We start from the raw sequence: 22,577 nt of genomic DNA, 5'->3' as shown, positions 1-22,577 counted from the left end.
ACATCATACACCTAACAAAGTGGTACATGTTTGCAAACTGAGAAGTTGTAAAGGTAGACTGTATAGATGTTTTGCAAGGTGTAGGAGAATGCATGGATTTTACTTTGCTGCAGACATTAATTGTGATAGTACCAGAAAAGTCAACTGTAAAAAGCTGAGCACCAGACTATACAATAGGCCAGAAAACAACTAGAAAAGCTAACCCTCGCACTGACACATCAGACTAGCCCTCCTAGCACTGCCACATAGGACAGTCTGACCCTGGTATTTTATTATAGTAGCTATGAAGACGCTGAGTCCTTGTTCGGAGCCCGACCTGTCATTTCCATCTAGCTACACTGACCCAGCACATGGATTCAATTACAAACACCATGTGATGTGTGAGGACTGAGCTCCACAACTGACATGCATCAGTCAGCGTCCTTCCCTGTCTTCCCCACAACTGATACCACCCTTTGCCTTAATTTTATGTTAAATATAAATGTAAGTTCATTTAAGGAATGATCTTTAAATGCAGAACAAAAGAGAAAATATGGTACAGCATTATTATATTAATTTTGAATTCATAATTTAATTTAAGGAAATATATTAAATTAATATTAAATTGCTTTTCTGAAGTTTAAATTAAAAAACGCATTCCCATTTTAATAAAATAAATACTTTTAGAGAGCATTAATAGTTAAAGGGAATGGAATTAATAACAATGAATGTCAATATTTGTACAAAAAATTGATGTTACATCAGGTTTAAACTAATATTTTATAATGAAGTAATAAATATATACAGTTTGTGTATTTGTAACATGAATTTATGTATATTTATATATGTTAGTTCTTTTTAAATGATCTAATGTAATTTAACTACTTCAAATTTATTTCTATAGGAAGGTGTTGCAGTACTGGTGGTTTACGGTGTTTAGTGCAGGACTGTACAAAATTGGAAGTTATCATAGAAGTGTAAGTTTCAGCAGAAGTGTAGTTTGTGAATAGGGACAAGTAGTAAATGTATTAAAAAATGTAAACTTACTCAAAAGAGTAAGTTGTCTTTGTGAATCAAGCCATTAGATTCTTACATTCTTATATTTTTTTTTTAATTGGGAAGTATTGAAAGATAAATGTATACAAAATAGCTGTTCAACAGATCCTTATAAATATACAAATCTATCAATACGTTAACTCGGTATAATCAAATCAAATCAATTCATGCAATGACATTTGTATTAATATTGAGCATAAAAATGATACCGGGAACCAGTTCACATTATTGATAGTCATAGCTCTCTAAAAAGGAAACTCTCATTACACATTCCAAGCTCATAGTATAATTTATCATATCCTATTATGCTCAGCTATCTGATTAATTATTTTTGCATTAATTGATTTAAAAACTTTACATTGAACAAACAGTGGCACATCATTTGCCTTCCATCGTAGCAACAAAAATAAAATTCCATTGCACACCTGAAGGAAACATCATGATCAACTAAACCAAACAAAATTGCAAAAACATCTGGTGTAAACGATCTGTTCAGATATTTGCATATAAAGGAAAAAAGATAGGGCCAGATGTAGGTAAGTACGTGATTGCGATTGCAGTTGTCACAGGGCCACCGTTACAAAAACCTGCCCCTTCCTCTCGGACTCGGGAAATAAAACAAGCAATTGGAGATTGGCCAGATTTCCTAGGCCCCTCCTCTTCCCAAGGCTGAGCAGAAAGGAAAACACCAAATATACGCTCTCTTATCACGTTAGGTTTCGTGTGAATTCAATTTGAAAAACACAGCTTGGTCTACCATGTGGAAAAACACAGCTTGGAAAAACACAGCTCATCTGCAATGTCTAACTCCACGTTAAAGCCAATAGGCAGCTAACCTAAATACCAAATGTAATGTCTAATGCCATGTTAAAGCCAATAGGCAGCTAACCTACATACCAAATGTAATGTCTAATGCCATGTTAAAGCCAATAGGCAGCTAAACTGAATACAGAATGTAATGTCTAATGTCATGTTAAAGCCAATAGGCAGAATGTGCTACTGGTGAACATTGAGCAACTAATATGTGGGTGAAAGACTAATGTTCACCTGAAATACAATGTCTAAAAGAGCTGCATAATAATATAGTCAAATATGTATTAAAGCTAACGATTAGAAATTGGGTTGCTAGTTGACTGGGGTGTGATCCCTGGTCAAGCAGCAACCAAACCTCTGGTCAGGGTAAGGTCTTGAGGCAATCTCTAAATTGACCTGTGCTCACCCCTAGCTTGCCATAGAGCAGTCAGGTTTAATGTAGAGGCAGTGTGAAAAGTATTTCTGCAACACTTCAAACAATAAACAGCGAAACCACCACATAAAAGGATTCCACACCAGGTTAGTAAAATAGTTAATTAATAAACAAGACCAAAATGGCAAAAATTCAATAAGCAGAGGTGGAGATTTTGAATTTCAAAGTTGTAAGTAAAAATAGTGCTTAGAAGCAAAAAGGAGTGAGGGGCCAGCTTACCTGGCCCAGGCATGCACCTCGCTGGGCCTGAAGACATTCAGGGGCAGAGTCCCTGCCCCGTGGGCATTCAGGGGGTTCTTCCTTTCAGTTGTCCATGACGCCCGTCTACAGTCTCAGTGTCCAGCAGTAAAGCACAGCCAAGAGAGAGAGCTCTCCCCTGTGCAGGACCTTTTAAGTGGGGGTGGAAGTGTCCAGCAGGCCTGCACCTCTGGCCAATCCAGATGTGCCACATCACTTCCTTGCCCCTATTCCTCCTCCCTGAACAGTCTTCTGGAATTGCCCAAAACGGCGTCCTCCAGGAGGTTAGGCCACATGTGCTCTGAAACTCAGCCCTTCCTTCCTAACATTACTTTCAGGGTTTCTCCGCCCATTTCCTGGCAGGGGCTGACAGCTGGATAATTGATGCAAGGTCCTGCTCAGTCATCTGGACAGAGCAGTAATTGACCCTAATCCTGAGCTGAGTCAGAGAATTATGAAATTCCTGGATGACCCATGTGTTGTACAAGTATGCTTTTGTAACCTACTGTATCATTCTTTTCACACAGGTTACAGTGTACATTGGAGTGATCTGGCCAGGGGACCTGAGTTATGCCCTAGGCCACTCTTTCCCATTGACATTGAATCGAGTGTCCCTACAGTGAAAAGACAGTAAGCACACTGATGTTGACATGTACTGGAGAGTCCCTACAGTAAGAATACAGTAAGCACACTGATTATCTCTCCTCTGTGTATACCCACCTCCTGAGGCCTACTCCAGGTCACCACTCGCCCTACATAGTTCCTTCTGCACCAGGCTCCCTAAGCACAGTTGTTGGGTTGCGCAAACCAGGAACCCTCCCCGTGCAGCCCTTACATGGGTGCACACACATGTGCACACATAATCTCATGTAATCACCCCGGGCCTCCTACTCTTGGTGCACCACAGCAGCCTTTCTTTAGCAAGGCGGCACTGACGGTCACAAATGGCGTCCATTTTACCATGAGTTTACTGTGGGGGAGTCCCTGGCTTTGAGGCTCCCTCACCGTAAAAGGTCAAAAAGCAGGTGGTCAAAAAGTAAAAAATCAGGCCAGACCAGATGGTCAGAACCACCCTCTCACAATTAGCTTATGGATGTCCTTTAAATGCATGCTTGGAGCCTAAAAGTTGCAGCCTTTCTTTTTATATCCATTTTTGCTGACTAAGCAATGACATGTTCTCTCAGTGCATCCCAGGCTATACGAAAGGGGGCCTTTCAAAGATTTATTGAAATATAATGAGCTATAGGACCTATTCTGACTCTGAGAAAAGGGATTTGTTGAAGAACCATTTTTAATCTGGGATGGGTCCAGCAAACTTTCAATCTATACAGAAATAGCAGCATGATCTGAAAACCTATTATCTAACATAGAAGAGCTTCCAATCCCTAGGTTTGTGAAATGAGCCAAAAATCTAGTCTGGAGGGTGAAGTAAAGGCCAGCGTTGGAAGAACAGCAGGAGCAGTTGAAAAAAAAATAAAAAAAAAAAATATATATATATATATATATATATATATATATATATATATACACACACACACACACACACACACACACACACACATGGGTATATATATTCAAACCTTTGGCATCTGAAAGATGAAAGAACACACTGCCATGAGCGCTTATGCGAAAGTGCTTTGTGATTTATTGAAGCAACAGCATCATATATCTAAGGTGTTTCAGGGAATGCTCACCTTGGGTTAAGTTTTCCCGGCGAACCTTTGGAGATTCTAATTCTCTCTGGGCTCTTCCATGTCAGTTAGCGCGAGCTACCTATAGCTATATATATATATATATATATATATATATATATATATATATATATATATTGATAGTGGCATAGTAGAATAGAGGAACCGGTTTCTCGTTGAAAATAGTGTTAGAGTTGTTTTCACATTTCCAACTAAAGAAGACTAAGCATGTGCATAACTACTCGTTCAAAAATGAGATTGATAGCTCATCCAGTACAGAAGCAATTACAGCTTTTGGTGTGAATTACTGGAAACTTTTATGCGTTCAAAAAAGTGGCACATTCACTGGGGCCCCAAAGAAAAACAAAAAAAATAATTTTCGTACTGAATTTTGTGAAGCAAGTTCCAGAAGTCCAGACTGATCAAGGAGAACTTGAGAAAAATATATTTTATGTCATGTATGCAAAAAAGAAAGAAGGCATACTCAGCATGACTTACTTCATTCCAATGTTCTGCACGTTTTATGATTCTTACTATTTATTAGCAAAGGTATTTGCAGCTTGGGGATTACCAAATCCCACATTAACTGACATCTGGCCTTTTTGGTCACAGCAGTTTGTGTGATTGCTTAGAACTGTTCATTTTCCTCAGACAACCAATTGGGAATTAGACAAAGCAAAAGAAAATAATGTGTACTGTGGTACATTAAACCAGTGTCAGGTAGGTGTGCTGAGATATTTACATATACTTGTGAAGCTTTTTTTTTTTGCTTCGGTGTGCTGAAATCCATTGTGTCTGCTGCCTGGTGTCAACAGAAAAGACAAATAACAAGAAAAAGTTGTTTTTATAGTGCTGACTTTGTATCTTCTTGTCATGCAGTCCTCCCTACAGAATTATTAGACGATCAAAAAGTATTTCCTTCAAAACTAATCTCATTTTTTATTTTAAGCACTTCATTTGCTCATAGTGCAAAGAATATTTCTCAGGGTCGAACTGGGACAGGATAATAGGTATTATCAATAAAATAAAAGCGGCACCGATTAGAGAATTAGATCAGGGCCAGACTAGGCCATATGTACGAAAGCTTTTTCCCATAGACACAGAATGTGTAAAATCCTTTGGTACATCTGTCCCTAGGGAACAAAAGCAGTCCTGGCAAAAAGGCTCAAACTAGCCCTTTTTCCGTCACCTCTTAGCGCAATGTGATTTACCATTCATCTCCTTCTCTCTCTTATCCTTCTCTGATGCCCTTTTCTCTATCTTCCCTCTCCACCACTCTCTTATGAAGCCTCTCAGTGTCTGCTACAATTAACCTCAGTGAGCTTGAGAAAGTGACAGAGGCACGAAGACCGGCCCCTGCCCTAATCACAGGCCTCCAGGGGTTCCGGTTGTCTGGAAAAATGTTGATACAATAAAAGGTCTGTCCAGCCTACATCATACACCTAACAAAGTGGTACATGTTTGCAAACTGAGAAGTTGTAAAGGTAGACTGTGTAGATGTTTTGCAAGGTGTAGGAGAATGCATGGATTTTACTTTGCTGCAGACATTAATTGTGATAGTACCAGAAAAGTCAACTGTAAAAAGCTGAGCACCAGACTATACAATAGGCCAGAAAACAACTAGAAAAGCTAACCCTCGCACTGACACATCAGACTAGCCCTCCTAGCACTGCCACATAGGACAGTCTGACCCTGGTATTTTATTATAGTAGCTATGAAGACGCTGAGTCCTTGTTCGGAGCCCGACCTGTCATTTCCATCTAGCTACACTGACCCAGCACATGGATTCAATTACAAACACCATGTGATGTGTGAGGACTGAGCTCCACAACTGACATGCATCAGTCAGCGTCCTTCCCTGTCTTCCCCACAACTGATACCACCCTTTGCCTTAATTTTATGTTAAATATAAATGTAAGTTCATTTAAGGAATGATCTTTAAATGCAGAACAAAAGAGAAAATATGGTACAGAATTATTATATTAATTTTGAATTCATAATTTAATTTAAGGAAATATATTAAATTAATATTAAATTGCTTTTCTGAAGTTTAAATTAAAAAAACGCATTCCCATTTTAATAAAATAAATACTTTTAGAGAGCATTAATAGTTAAAGGGAATGGAATTAATAACAATGAATGTCAATATTTGTACAAAAAATTGATGTTACATCAGGTTTAAACTAATATTTTATAATGAAGTAATAAATATATACAGTTTGTGTATTTGTAACATGAATTTATGTATATTTATATATGTTAGTTCTTTTTAAATGATCTAATGTAATTTAACTACTTCAAATTTATTTCTATAGGAAGGTGTTGCAGTACTGGTGGTTTACGGTGTTTAGTGCAGGACTGTACAAAATTGGAAGTTATCATAGAAGTGTAAGTTTCAGCAGAAGTGTAGTTTGTGAATAGGGACAAGTAGTAAATGTATTAAAAAATGTAAACTTACTCAAAAGAGTAAGTTGTCTTTGTGAATCAAGCCATTAGATTCTTACATTCTTATATTTTTTTTTTAATTGGGAAGTATTGAAAGATAAATGTATACAAAATAGCTGTTCAACAGTTCCTTATAAATATACAAATCTATCAATACGTTAACTCGGTATAATCAAATCAAATCAATTCATGCAATGACATTTGTATTAATATTGAGCATAAAAATGATACCGGGAACCAGTTCACATTATTTATAGTCATAGCTCTCTAAAAAGGAAACTCTCATTACACATTCCAAGCTCATAGTATAATTTATCATATCCTATTATGCTCAGCTATCTGATTAATTATTTTTGCATTAATTGATTTAAAAACTTTACATTGAACAAACAGTGGCACATCATTTGCCTTCCATCGTAGCAACAAAAATAAAATTCCATTGCACACCTGAAGGAAACATCATGATCAACTAAACCAAACAAAATTGCAAAAACATCTGGTGTAAACGATCTGTTCAGATATTTGCATATAAAGGAAAAAAGATAGGGCCAGATGTAGGTAAGTACGTGATTGCGATTGCAGTTGTCACAGGGCCACCGTTACAAAAACCTGCCCCTTCCTCTCGGACTCGGGAAATAAAACAAGCAATTGGAGATTGGCCAGATTTCCTAGGCCCCTCCTCTTCCCAAGGCTGAGCAGAAAGGAAAACACCAAATATATGCTCTCTTATCACGTTAGGTTTCGTGTGAATTCAATTTGAAAAACACAGCTTGGTCAACCATGTGGAAAAACACAGCTTGGAAAAACACAGCTCATCTGCAATGTCTAACTCCACGTTAAAGCCAATAGGCAGCTAACCTAAATACCAAATGTAATGTCTAATGCCATGTTAAAGCCAATAGGCAGCTAACCTACATACCAAATGTAATGTCTAATGCCATGTTAAAGCCAATAGGCAGCTAAACTGAATACAGAATGTAATGTCTAATGTCATGTTAAAGCCAATAGGCAGAATGTGCTACTGGTGAACATTGAGCAACTAATATGTGGGTGAAAGACTAATGTTCACCTGAAATACAATGTCTAAAAGAGCTGCATAATAATATAGTCAAATATGGATTAAAGCTAACGATTAGAAATTGGGTTGCTAGTTGACTGGGGTGTGATCCCTGGTCAAGCAGCAACCAAACCTCTGGTCAGGGTAAGGTCTTGAGGCAATCTCTAAATTGACCTGTGCTCACCCCTAGCTTGCCATAGAGCAGTCAGGTTTAATGTAGAGGCAGTGTGAAAAGTATTTCTGCAACACTTCAAACAATAAACAGCGAAACCACCACATAAAAGGATTCCACACCAGGTTAGTAAAATAGTTAATTAATAAACAAGACCAAAATGGCAAAAATTCAATAAGCAGAGGTGGAGATTTTGAATTTCAAAGTTGTAAGTAAAAATAGCGCTTAGAAGCAAAAAGGAGTGAGGGGCCAGCTTACCTGGCCCAGGCATGCACCTCGCTGGGCCTGAAGACATTCAGGGGCAGAGTCCCTGCCCCGTGGGCATTCAGGGGGTTCTTCCTTTCAGTTGTCCATGACGCCCGTCTACAGTCTCAGTGTCCAGCAGTGAAGCACAGCCAAGAGAGAGAGCTCTCCCCTGTGCAGGACCTTTTAAGTGGGGGTGGAAGTGTCCAGCAGGCCTGCACCTCTGGCCAATCCAGATGTGCCACATCACTTCCTTGCCCCTATCCCTCCTCCCTGAACAGTCTTCTGGAATTGCCCAAAATGGCGTCCTCCAGGAGGTTAGGCCACATGTGCTCTGAAACTCAGCCCTTCCTTCCTAACATTACTTTCAGGGTTTCTCCGCCCATTTCCTGGCAGGGGCTGACAGCTGGATAATTGATGCAAGGTCCTGCTCAGTCATCTGGACAGAGCAGTAATTGACCTAATCCTGAGCTGAGTCAGAGAATTATGAAATTCCTGGATGACCCATGTGTTCTACAAGTATGCTTTTGTAACCTACTGTATCATTCTTTTCACACAGGTTACAGTGTACATTGGAGTGATCTGGCCAGGGGACCTGAGTTATGCCCTAGGCCACTCTTTCCCGTTGACATTGAATCGAGTGTCCCTACAGTGAAAAGACAGTAAGCACACTGATGTTGACATGTACTGGAGAGTCCCTACAGTAAGAATACAGTAAGCACACTGATTATCTCTCCTCTGTGTATACCCACCTCCTGAGGCCTACTCCAGGTCACCACTCGCCCTACATAGTTCCTTCTGCACCAGGCTCCCTAAGCACAGTTGTTGGGTTGCGCAAACCAGGAACCCTCCCCGTGCAGCCCTTACATGGGTGCACACACATGTGCACACATAATCTCATGTAATCACCCCGGGCCTCCTACTCTTGGTGCACCACAGCAGCCTTTCTTTAGCAAGGCGGCACTGACGGTCACAAATGGCGTCCATTTTACCATGAGTTTACTGTGGGGGAGTCCCTGGCTTTGAGGCTCCCTCACCGTAAAAGGTCAAAAAGCAGGTGGTCAAAAAGTAAAAAATCAGGCCAGACCAGATGGTCAGAACCACCCTCTCACAATTAGCTTATGGATGTCCTTTAAATGCATGCTTGGAGCCTAAAAGTTGCAGCCTTTCTTTTTATATCCATTTTTGCTGACTAAGCAATGACATGTTCTCTCAGTGCATCCCAGGCTATACGAAAGGGGGCCTTTCAAAGATTTATTGAAATATAATGAGCTATAGGACCTATTCTGACTCTGAGAAAAGGTATTTGTTGAAGAAACATTTTTTAATCTGGGATGGGTCCAGCAAACTTTCAATCTATACAGAAATAGCAGCATGATCTGAAAACCTATTATCTAACATAGAAGAGCTTCCAATCCCTAGGTTTGTGAAATGAGCCAAAAATCTAGTCTGGAGGGTGAAGTAAAGGCCAGCGTTGGAAGAACAGCAGGAGCAGTTGAAAAAAAAAAATATATATATATATATATATATATATACACACACACACACACACACACATGGGTATATATATTCAAACCTTTGGCATCTGAAAGATGAAAGAACACACTGCCATGAGCGCTTATGCGAAAGTGCTTTGTGATTTATTGAAGCAACAGCATCATATATCTAAGGTGTTTCAGGGAATGCTCACCTTGGGTTAAGTTTTCCCGGCGAACCTTTGGAGATTCTAATTCTCTCTGGGCTCTTCCATGTCAGTTAGCGCGAGCTACCTATAGCTATATATATATATATATATATATATATATATATATATATATATATTGATAGTGGCATAGTGGAATAGAGGAACCGGTTTCTCGTCGAAAATAGTGTTAGAGTTGTTTTCACATTTCCAACTAAAGAAGACTAAGCATGTGCATAACTACTCGTTCAAAAATGAGATTGATAGCTCATCCAGTACAGAAGCAATTACAGCTTTTGGTGTGAATTACTGGAAACTTTTATGCGTTCAAAAAAGTGGCACATTCACTGGGGCCCCAAAGAAAAACAAAAAAAATAATTTTCGTACTGAATTTTGTGAAGCAAGTTCCAGAAGTCCAGACTGATCAAGGAGAACTTGAGAAAAATATATTTTATGTCATGTATGCAAAAAAGAAAGAAGGCATACTCAGCATGACTTACTTCATTCCAATGTTCTGCACGTTTTATGATTCTTACTATTTATTAGCAAAGGTATTTGCAGCTTGGGGATTACCAAATCCCACATTAACTGACATCTGGCCTTTTTGGTCACAGCAGTTTGTGTGATTGCTTAGAACTGTTCATTTTCCTCAGACAACCAATTGGGAATTAGACAAAGCAAAAGAAAATAATGTGTACTGTGGTACATTAAACCAGTGTCAGGTAGGTGTGCTGAGATATTTACATATACTTGTGAAGCTTTTTTTTTTTGCTTCGGTGTGCTGCAATCCATTGTGTCTGCTGCCTGGTGTCAACAGAAAAGACAAATACCAAGAAAAAGTTGTTTTTATAGTGCTGACTTTGTATCTTCTTGTCATGCAGTCCTCCCTACAGAATTATTAGACGATCAAAAAGTATTTCCTTCAAAACTAATCTCATTTTTTATTTTAAGCACTTCATTTGCTCATAGTGCAAAGAATATTTCTCAGGGTCGAACTGGGACAGGATAATAGGTATTATCAATAAAATAAAAGCGGCACCGATTAGAGAATTAGATCAGGGCCAGACTAGGCCATATGTACGAAAGCTTTTTCCCATAGACACAGAATGTGTAAAATCCTTTGGTACATCTGTCCCTAGGGAACAAAAGCAGTCCTGGCAAAAAGGCTCAAACTAGCCCTTTTTCCGTCACCTCTTAGCGCAATGTGATTTACCATTCATCTCCTTCTCTCTCTTATCCTTCTCTGATGCCCTTTTCTCTATCTTCCCTCTCCACCACTCTCTTATGAAGCCTCTCAGTGTCTGCTACAATTAACCTCAGTGAGCTTGAGAAAGTGACAGAGGCACGAAGACCGGCCCCTGCCCTAATCACAGGCCTCCAGGGGTTCCGGTTGTCTGGAAAAATGTTGATACAATAAAAGGTCTGTCCAGCCTACATCATACACCTAACAAAGTGGTACATGTTTGCAAACTGAGAAGTTGTAAAGGTAGACTGTATAGATGTTTTGCAAGGTGTAGGAGAATGCATGGATTTTACTTTGCTGCAGACATTAATTGTGATAGTACCAGAAAAGTCAACTGTAAAAAGCTGAGCACCAGACTATACAATAGGCCAGAAAACAACTAGAAAAGCTAACCCTCGCACTGACACATCAGACTAGCCCTCCTAGCACTGCCACATAGGACAGTCTGACCCTGGTATTTTATTATAGTAGCTATGAAGACGCTGAGTCCTTGTTCGGAGCCCGACCTGTCATTTCCATCTAGCTACACTGACCCAGCACATGGATTCAATTACAAACACCATGTGATGTGTGAGGACTGAGCTCCACAACTGACATGCATCAGTCAGCGTCCTTCCCTGTCTTCCCCACAACTGATACCACCCTTTGCCTTAATGTTATGTTAAATATAAATGTAAGTTCATTTAAGGAATGATCTTTAAATGCAGAACAAAAGAGAAAATATGGTACAGCATTATTATATTAATTTTGAATTCATAATTTAATTTAAGGAAATATATTAAATTAATATTAAATTGCTTTTCTGAAGTTTAAATTAAAAAACGCATTCCCATTTTAATAAAATAAATACTTTTAGAGAGCATTAATAGTTAAAGGGAATGGAATTAATAACAATGAATGTCAATATTTGTACAAAAAATTGATGTTACATCAGGTTTAAACTAATATTTTATAATGAAGTAATAAATATATACAGTTTGTGTATTTGTAACATGAATTTATGTATATTTATATATGTTAGTTCTTTTTAAATGATCTAATGTAATTTAACTACTTCAAATTTATTTCTATAGGAAGGTGTTGCAGTACTGGTGGTTTACGGTGTTTAGTGCAGGACTGTACAAAATTGGAAGTTATCATTGAAGTGTAAGTTTCAGCAGAAGTGTAGTTTGTGAATAGGGACAAGTAGTAAATGTATTAAAAAATGTAAACTTACTCAAAAGAGTAAGTTGTCTTTGTGAATCAAGCCATTAGATTCTTACATTCTTATATTTTTTTTTTAATTGGGAAGTATTGAAAGATAAATGTATACAAAATAGCTGTTCAACAGTTCCTTATAAATATACAAATCTATCAATACGTTAACTCGGTATAATCAAATCAAATCAATTCATGCAATGACATTTGTATTAATATTGAGCATAAAAATGATACCGGGAACCAGTTCACATTATTGATAGTCATAGCTCTCTAAAAAGGAAACTCTCATTACACATTCCAAGCTCATAGTATAATTTATCATATCCTATTATGCTCAGCTATCTGATTAATTATTTTTGCATTAATTGATTTAAAAACTTTACATTGAACAAACAGTGGCACATCATTTGCCTTCCATCGTAGCAACAAAAATAAAATTCCATTGCACACCTGAAGGAAACATCATGATCAACTAAACTAAACAAAATTGCAAAAACATCTGGTGTAAACGATCTGTTCAGATATTTGCATATAAAGGAAAAAAGATAGGGCCAGATGTAGGTAAGTACGTGATTGCGATTGCAGTTGTCACAGGGCCACCGTTACAAAAACCTGCCCCTTCGTCTCGGACTCGGGAAATAAAACATGCAATTGGAGATTGGCCAGATTTCCTAGGCCCCTCCTCTTCCCAAGGCTGAGCAGAAAGGAAAACACCAAATATACGCTCTCTTATCACGTTAGGTTTCGTGTGAATTCAATTTGAAAAACACAGCTTGGTCTACCATGTGGAAAAACACAGCTTGGAAAAACACAGCTCATCTGCAATGTCTAACTCCACGTTAAAGCCAATAGGCAGCTAACCTAAATACCAAATGTAATGTCTAATGCCATGTTAAAGCCAATAGGCAGCTAACCTACATACCAAATGTAATGTCTAATGCCATGTTAAAGCCAATAGGCAGCTAAACTGAATACAGAATGTAATGTCTAATGTCATGTTAAAGCCAATAGGCAGAATGTGCTACTGGTGAACATTGAGCAACTAATATGTGGGTGAAAGACTAATGTTCACCTGAAATACAATGTCTAAAAGAGCTGCATAATAATATAGTCAAATATGGATTAAAGCTAACGATTAGAAATTGGGTTGCTAGTTGACTGGGGTGTGATCCCTGGTCAAGCAGCAACCAAACCTCTGGTCAGGGTAAGGTCTTGAGGCAATCTCTAAATTGACCTGTGCTCACCCCTAGCTTGCCATAGAGCAGTCAGGTTTAATGTAGAGGCAGTGTGAAAAGTATTTCTGCAACACTTCAAACAATAAACAGCGAAACCACCACATAAAAGGATTCCACACCAGGTTAGTAAAATAGTTAATTAATAAACAAGACCAAAATGGCAAAAATTCAATAAGCAGAGGTGGAGATTTTGAATTTCAAAGTTGTAAGTAAAAATAGTGCTTAGAAGCAAAAAGGAGTGAGGGGCCAGCTTACCTGGCCCAGGCATGCACCTCGCTGGGCCTGAAGACATTCAGGGGCAGAGTCCCTGCCCCGTGGGCATTCAGGGGGTTCTTCCTTTCAGTTGTCCATGACGCCCGTCTACAGTCTCAGTGTCCAGCAGTGAAGCACAGCCAAGAGAGAGAGCTCTCCCCTGTGCAGGACCTTTTAAGTGGGGGTGGAAGTGTCCAGCAGGCCTGCACCTCTGGCCAATCCAGATGTGCCACATCACTTCCTTGCCCCTATCCCTCCTCCCTGAACAGTCTTCTGGAATTGCCCAAAATGGCGTCCTCCAGGAGGTTAGGCCACATGTGCTCTGAAACTCAGCCCTTCCTTCCTAACATTACTTTCAGGGTTTCTCCGCCCATTTCCTGGCAGGGGCTGACAGCTGGATAATTGATGCAAGGTCCTGCTCAGTCATCTGGACAGAGCAGTAATTGACCCTAATCCTGAGCTGAGTCAGAGAATTATGAAATTCCTGGATGACCCATGTGTTGTACAAGTATGCTTTTGTAACCTACTGTATCATTCTTTTCACACAGGTTACAGTGTACATTGGAGTGATCTGGCCAGGGGACCTGAGTTATGCCCTAGGCCACTCTTTCCCGTTGACATTGAATCGAGTGTCCCTACAGTGAAAAGACAGTAAGCACACTGATGTTGACATGTACTGGAGAGTCCCTACAGTAAGAATACAGTAAGCACACTGATTATCTCTCCTCTGTGTATACCCACCTCCTGAGGCCTACTCCAGGTCACCACTCGCCCTACATAGTTCCTTCTGCACCAGGCTCCCTAAGCACAGTTGTTGGGTTGCGCAAACCAGGAACCCTCCCCGTGCAGCCCTTACATGGGTGCACACACATGTGCACACATAATCTCATGTAATCACCCCGGGCCTCCTACTCTTGGTGCACCACAGCAGCCTTTCTTTAGCAAGGCGGCACTGACGGTCACAAATGGCGTCCATTTTACCATGAGTTTACTGTGGGGGAGTCCCTGGCTTTGAGGCTCCCTCACCGTAAAAGGTCAAAAAGCAGGTGGTCAAAAAGTAAAAAATCAGGCCAGACCAGATGGTCAGAACCACCCTCTCACAATTAGCTTATGGATGTCCTTTAAATGCATGCTTGGAGCCTAAAAGTTGCAGCCTTTCTTTTTATATCCATTTTTGCTGACTAAGCAATGACATGTTCTCTCAGTGCATCCCAGGCTATACGAAAGGGGGCCTTTCAAAGATTTATTGAAATATAATGAGCTATAGGACCTATTCTGACTCTGAGAAAAGGGATTTGTTGAAGAACCATTTTTTAATCTGGGATGGGTCCAGCAAACTTTCAATCTATACAGAAATAGCAGCATGATCTGAAAACCTATTATCTAACATAGAAGAGCTTCCAATCCCTAGGTTTGTGAAATGAGCCAAAAATCTAGTCTGGAGGGTGAAGTAAAGGCCAGCGTTGGAAGAACAGCAGGAGCAGTTGAAAAAAAAAAAATATATATATATATATATATATATATATATATATACACACACACACACACACACACACACACATGGGTATATATATTCAAACCTTTGGCATCTGAAAGATGAAAGAACACACTGCCATGAGCGCTTATGCGAAAGTGCTTTGTGATTTATTGAAGCAACAGCATCATATATCTAAGGTGTTTCAGGGAATGCTCACCTTGGGTTAAGTTTTCCCGGCGAACCTTTGGAGATTCTAATTCTCTCTGGGCTCTTCCATGTCAGTTAGCGCGAGCTACCTATAGCTATATATATATATATATATATATATATATATATATTGATAGTGGCATAGTGGAATAGAGGAACCGGTTTCTCGTCGAAAATAGTGTTAGAGTTGTTTTCACATTTCCAACTAAAGAAGACTAAGCATGTGCATAACTACTCGTTCAAAAATGAGATTGATAGCTCATCCAGTACAGAAGCAATTACAGCTTTTGGTGTGAATTACTGGAAACTTTTATGCGTTCAAAAAAGTGGCACATTCACTGGGGCCCCAAAGAAAAACAAAAAAAATAATTTTCGTACTGAATTTTGTGAAGCAAGTTCCAGAAGTCCAGACTGATCAAGGAGAACTTGAGAAAAATATATTTTATGTCATGTATGCAAAAAAGAAAGAAGGCATACTCAGCATGACTTACTTCATTCCAATGTTCTGCACGTTTTATGATTCTTACTATTTATTAGCAAAGGTATTTGCAGCTTGGGGATTACCAAATCCCACATTAACTGACATCTGGCCTTTTTGGTCACAGCAGTTTGTGTGATTGCTTAGAACTGTTCATTTTCCTCAGACAACCAATTGGGAATTAGACAAAGCAAAAGAAAATAATGTGTACTGTGGTACATTAAACCAGTGTCAGGTAGGTGTGCTGAGATATTTACATATACTTGTGAAGCTTTTTTTTTTTGCTTCGGTGTGCTGCAATCCATTGTGTCTGCTGCCTGGTGTCAACAGAAAAGACAAATACCAAGAAAAAGTTGTTTTTATAGTGCTGACTTTGTATCTTCTTGTCATGCAGTCCTCCCTACAGAATTATTAGACGATCAAAAAGTATTTCCTTCAAAACTAATCTCATTTTTTATTTTAAGCACTTCATTTGCTCATAGTGCAAAGAATATTTCTCAGGGTCGAACTGGGACAGGATAATAGGTATTATCAATAAAATAAAAGCGGCACCGATTAGAGAATTAGATCAGGGCCAGACTAGGCCATATGTACGAAAGCTTTTTCCCATAGACACAGAATGTGTAAAATCCTTTGGTACATCTGTCCCTAGGGAACAAAAGCAGTCCTGGCAAAAAGGCTCAAACTAGCCCTTTTTCCGTCACCTCTTAGCGCAATGTGATTTACCATTCATCTCCTTCTCTCTCTTATCCTTCTATGATGCCCTTTTCTCTATCTTCCCTCTCCACCACTCTCTTATGAACCCTCTCAGTGTCTGCTACAATTAACCTCAGTGAGCTTGAGAAAGTGACAGAGGCACGAAGACCGGCCCCTGCCCTAATCACAGGCCTCCAGGGGTTCCGGTTGTCTGGAAAAATGTTGATACAATAAAAGGTCTGTCCAGCCTACATCATACACCTAACAAAGTGGTACATGTTTGCAAACTGAGAAGTTGTAAAGGTAGACTGTGTAGATGTTTTGCAAGGTGTAGGAGAATGCATGGATTTTACTTTGCTGCAGACATTAATTGTGATAGTACCAGAAAAGTCAACTGTAAAAAGCTGAGCACCAGACTATACAATAGGCCAGAAAACAACTAGAAAAGCTAACCCTCGCACTGACACATCAGACTAGCCCTCCTAGCACTGCCACATAGGACAGTCTGACCCTGGTATTTTATTATAGTAGCTATGAAGACGCTGAGTCCTTGTTCGGAACCCGACCTGTCATTTCCATCTAGCTACACTGACCCAGCACATGGATTCAATTACAAACACCATGTGATGTGTGAGGACTGAGCTCCACAACTGACATGCATCAGTCAGTGTCCTTCCCTGTCTTCCCCACAACTGATACCACCCTTTGCCTTAATTTTATGTTAAATATAAATGTAAGTTCATTTAAGGAATGATCTTTAAATGCAGAACAAAAGAGAAAATATGGTACAGCATTATTATATTAATTTTGAATTCATAATTTAATTTAAGGAAATATATTAAATTAATATTAAATTGCTTTTCTGAAGTTTAAATTAAAAAACGCATTCCCATTTTAATAAAATAAATACTTTTAGAGAGCATTAATAGTTAAAGGGAATGGAATTAATAACAATGAATGTCAATATTTGTACAAAAAATTGATGTTACATCAGGTTTAAACTAATATTTTATAATGAAGTAATAAATATATACAGTTTGTGTATTTGTAACATGAATTTATGTATATTTATATATGTTAGTTCTTTTTAAATGATCTAATGTAATTTAACTACTTCAAATTTATTTCTATAGGAAGGTGTTGCAGTACTGGTGGTTTACGGTGTTTAGTGCAGGACTGTACAAAATTGGAAGTTATCATAGAAGTGTAAGTTTCAGCAGAAGTGTAGTTTGTGAATAGGGACAAGTAGTAAATGTATTAAAAAATGTAAACTTACTCAAAAGAGTAAGTTGTCTTTGTGAATCAAGCCATTAGATTCTTACATTCTTATATTTTTTTTTTAATTGGGAAGTATTGAAAGATAAATGTATACAAAATAGCTGTTCAACAGTTCCTTATAAATATACAAATCTATCAATACGTTAACTCGGTATAATCAAATCAAATCAATTCATGCAATGACATTTGTATTAATATTGAGCATAAAAATGATACCGGGAACCAGTTCACATTATTGATAGTCATAGCTCTCTAAAAAGGAAACTCTCATTACACATTCCAAGCTCATAGTATAATTTATCATATCCTATTATGCTCAGCTATCTGATTAATTATTTTTGCATTAATTGATTTAAAAACTTTACATTGAACAAACAGTGGCACATCATTTGCCTTCCATCGTAGCAACAAAAATAAAATTCCATTGCACACCTGAAGGAAACATCATGATCAACTAAACCAAACAAAATTGCAAAAACATCTGGTGTAAACGATCTGTTCAGATATTTGCATATAAAGGAAAAAAGATAGGGCCAGATGTAGGTAAGTACGTGATTGCGATTGCAGTTGTCACAGGGCCACCGTTACAAAAACCTGCCCCTTCCTCTCGGACTCGGGAAATAAAACAAGCAATTGGAGATTGGCCAGATTTCCTAGGCCCCTCCTCTTCCCAAGGCTGAGCAGAAAGGAAAACACCAAATATACGCTCTCTTATCACGTTAGGTTTCGTGTGAATTCAATTTGAAAAACACAGCTTGGTCTACCATGTGGAAAAACACAGCTTGGAAAAACACAGCTCATCTGCAATGTCTAACTCCACGTTAAAGCCAATAGGCAGCTAACCTAAATACCAAATGTAATGTCTAATGCCATGTTAAAGCCAATAGGCAGCTAACCTACATACCAAATGTAATGTCTAATGCCATGTTAAAGCCAATAGGCAGCTAAACTGAATACAGAATGTAATGTCTAATGTCATGTTAAAGCCAATAGGCAGAATGTGCTACTGGTGAACATTGAGCAACTAATATGTGGGTGAAAGACTAATGTTCACCTGAAATACAATGTCTAAAAGAGCTGCATAATAATATAGTCAAATATGTATTAAAGCTAACGATTAGAAATTGGGTTGCTAGTTGACTGGGGTGTGATCCCTGGTCAAGCAGCAACCAAACCTCTGGTCAGGGTAAGGTCTTGAGGCAATCTCTAAATTGACCTGTGCTCACCCCTAGCTTGCCATAGAGCAGTCAGGTTTAATGTAGAGGCAGTGTGAAAAGTATTTCTGCAACACTTCAAACAATAAACAGCGAAACCACCACATAAAAGGATTCCACACCAGGTTAGTAAAATAGTTAATTAATAAACAAGACCAAAATGGCAAAAATTCAATAAGCAGAGGTGGAGATTTTGAATTTCAAAGTTGTAAGTAAAAATAGTGCTTAGAAGCAAAAAGGAGTGAGGGGCCAGCTTACCTGGCCCAGGCATGCACCTCGCTGGGCCTGAAGACATTCAGGGGCAGAGTCCCTGCCCCGTGGGCATTCAGGGGGTTCTTCCTTTCAGCTGTCCATGACGCCCGTCTACAGTCTCAGTGTCCAGCAGTGAAGCACAGCCAAGAGAGAGAGCTCTCCCCTGTGCAGGACCTTTTAAGTGGGGGTGGAAGTGTCCAGCAGGCCTGCACCTCTGGCCAATCCAGATGTGCCACATCACTTCCTTGCCCCTATCCCTCCTCCCTGAACAGTCTTCTGGAATTGCCCAAAATGGCGTCCTCCAGGAGGTTAGGCCACATGTGCTCTGAAACTCAGCCCTTCCTTCCTAACATTACTTTCAGGGTTTCTCCGCCCATTTCCTGGCAGGGGCTGACAGCTGGATAATTGATGCAAGGTCCTGCTCAGTCATCTGGACAGAGCAGTAATTGACCCTAATCCTGAGCTGAGTCAGAGAATTATGAAATTCCTGGATGACCCATGTGTTGTACAAGTATGCTTTTGTAACCTACTGTATCATTCTTTTCACACAGGTTACAGTGTACATTGGAGTGATCTGGCCAGGGGACCTGAGTTATGCCCTAGGCCACTCTTTCCCGTTGACATTGAATCGAGTGTCCCTACAGTGAAAAGACAGTAAGCACACTGATGTTGACATGTACTGGAGAGTCCCTACAGTAAGAATACAGTAAGCACACTGATTATCTCTCCTCTGTGTATACCCACCTCCTGAGGCCTACTCCAGGTCACCACTCGCCCTACATAGTTCCTTCTGCACCAGGCTCCCTAAGCACAGTTGTTGGGTTGCGCAAACCAGGAACCCTCCCCGTGCAGCCCTTACATGGGTGCACACACATGTGCACACATAATCTCATGTAATCATCCCGGGCCTCCTACTCTTGGTGCACCACAGCAGCCTTTCTTTAGCAAGGCGGCACTGACGGTCACAAATGGCGTCCATTTTACCATGAGTTTACTGTGGGGGAGTCCCTGGCTTTGAGGCTCCCTCACCGTAAAAGGTCAAAAAGCAGGTGGTCAAAAAGTAAAAAATCAGGCCAGACCAGATGGTCAGAACCACCCTCTCACAATTAGCTTATGGATGTCCTTTAAATGCATGCTTGGAGCCTAAAAGTTGCAGCCTTTCTTTTTATATCCATTTTTGCTGACTAAGCAATGACATGTTCTCTCAGTGCATCCCAGGCTATACGAAAGGGGGCCTTTCAAAGATTTATTGAAATATAATGAGCTATAGGACCTATTCTGACTCTGAGAAAAGGGATTTGTTGAAGAACCATTTTTTAATCTGGGATGGGTCCAGCAAACTTTCAATCTATACAGAAATAGCAGCATGATCTGAAAACCTATTATCTAACATAGAAGAGCTTACAATCCCTAGGTTTGTGAAATGAGCCAAAAATCTAGTCTGGAGGGTGAAGTAAACAAAGTCACAAACAGCTATGCTGCTTTTGAGAAAAAAACTGCATACGCCACAGATCTAAAAGACCTAAATCTGTTTTAAAACTTGGATTGAATGCTGCAGTTTTAGGTATAGATTGCTTCTTGCCATTCTTTAAAGCATCCAGCTCAGGCACTTGAATGAAGTTAAAATCAACTTCATCATTGTTGAGGCCATTAGAGTAGGCCCTCAAAAGATATATGTGTCATGAGGCTTTGACAGGCTCATAATAGGTCACAACATTTTACGTTTTTGTGACAGTAGAAGTGGAAATCCAAAGCCATGCACCAATAAGATCCATTTGGAGTATACTATATTCCACTTCATAGAAGTGTTCAAAAATAGCCACCCCTTTTTGGCCAGCACTAGCAGGAGCACAATAGACTTGGAAAGCCCAGTGAAAAATGAATCCTTTGGAACTGATCGATCTCAGATGGGTTTCCTAAACCAAAACTGCATGTGGGACAAATGGCCTTCTGCTACTAAGCCTGTTATTAATGCACAACAAAACTTTAACTGCTCTCATTAGAAAATAGGCCCAAGAAAAAGAATACTTCAAAAATTACGTTTGAAAAGAAAGAAAATGACCTACCTCACACTACTTTTTTTATTGTTATTGCCATCATTTGTACATCAACTCCCAGCATCCTACCATTTCAGCAACCCTCTACCACTGTAAGTAAAAGGGTAGTGCCTGCTCCAACTCTTAAAGCACACAAGATACTACCTTTAATATATGTTTAAATTGCACTACAACATAAACATCTGCCAAAGAGGAGGAGCATAGCTGGATACCCAAAATCCAAACTTCCATCTTATATAAAGATATTGCACAGATAATGGTAACAAAAATGAATAACATAGATGTGCACAGCTGCACCTATCATAATGTATAGCATCTAATTGATTGCTAACTAGGACTGACGCTAACTCTGAGAAAAAGTGAGAGTTAGAACCATAAGAATAGAAAACAAAGGATATAGCTTTCTAGCGCTCCCTCTTTGCATAGTCTCACAACTTACATCTCACAACAGCACCATTTCACCCTTGAAGCTTCCTTTTTCACTGTGAAAATACTGGTGTCAGTCCAGCTCTTCCTAATGTCAATTGTCTGTTACTCCGGTGGCAGAGAATAATGGCAGAGTGCCAAAGCCTTAGGGTCTAAGATTCCTAGATTCTTAGTTTATAGATTTATAGACTTTAACATTCTTAGTTTCATAGTTTCTCAGCCTATTAAATTGACAGATTCTTAGACTAATCTTAGTCTTGTATTTTGTTTGGATTGTAAATCACAAACCTGGATAATCTCCTATTCCTTTTTTCTGTTAAAACCCCATGATCTACCACTCCAATCAAATAATCTCTTGTCATGATACTTATGGATTGTTGCAGTCTGTTATGCTTAGCTTTTTATATACTGCTTTATTTTTCTTGTGCCACAGTTAAAGTGTAGTTATGATTCAATGAATGCAAATCCATGCATTCTCTGAAATTCACCACTTATTGTCTGCAGTACACACAATGTACACCAGAACTCACTACATGCACCTTTCATTGGTGTATTAAGCAAAGGGGGGTTGTTAGAAATTGGGTCTCTAGTTGGCAGAGGTATGCACCCTTTCTGAGTAGGGAACACAATCCTAGTCAGGGCAAGTCAATAGCTCCACATAGATTAGCCTGTGTTCATTCTCTGATAGCTTGGTGCAGGCCTAACTTAGAAAGCAATATGTAAAGTACTTGTGCAATACATTCACAGTAACCTCA

This window comes from Pleurodeles waltl, chromosome 4_2 (assembly GCF_031143425.1).
Source record: "Pleurodeles waltl isolate 20211129_DDA chromosome 4_2, aPleWal1.hap1.20221129, whole genome shotgun sequence".
Lineage (NCBI taxonomy): Eukaryota > Metazoa > Chordata > Amphibia > Caudata > Salamandridae > Pleurodeles > Pleurodeles waltl.
The sequence above is the reverse complement of the archived record's forward strand: the minus strand, read 5'-3'. Positions refer to the sequence as shown.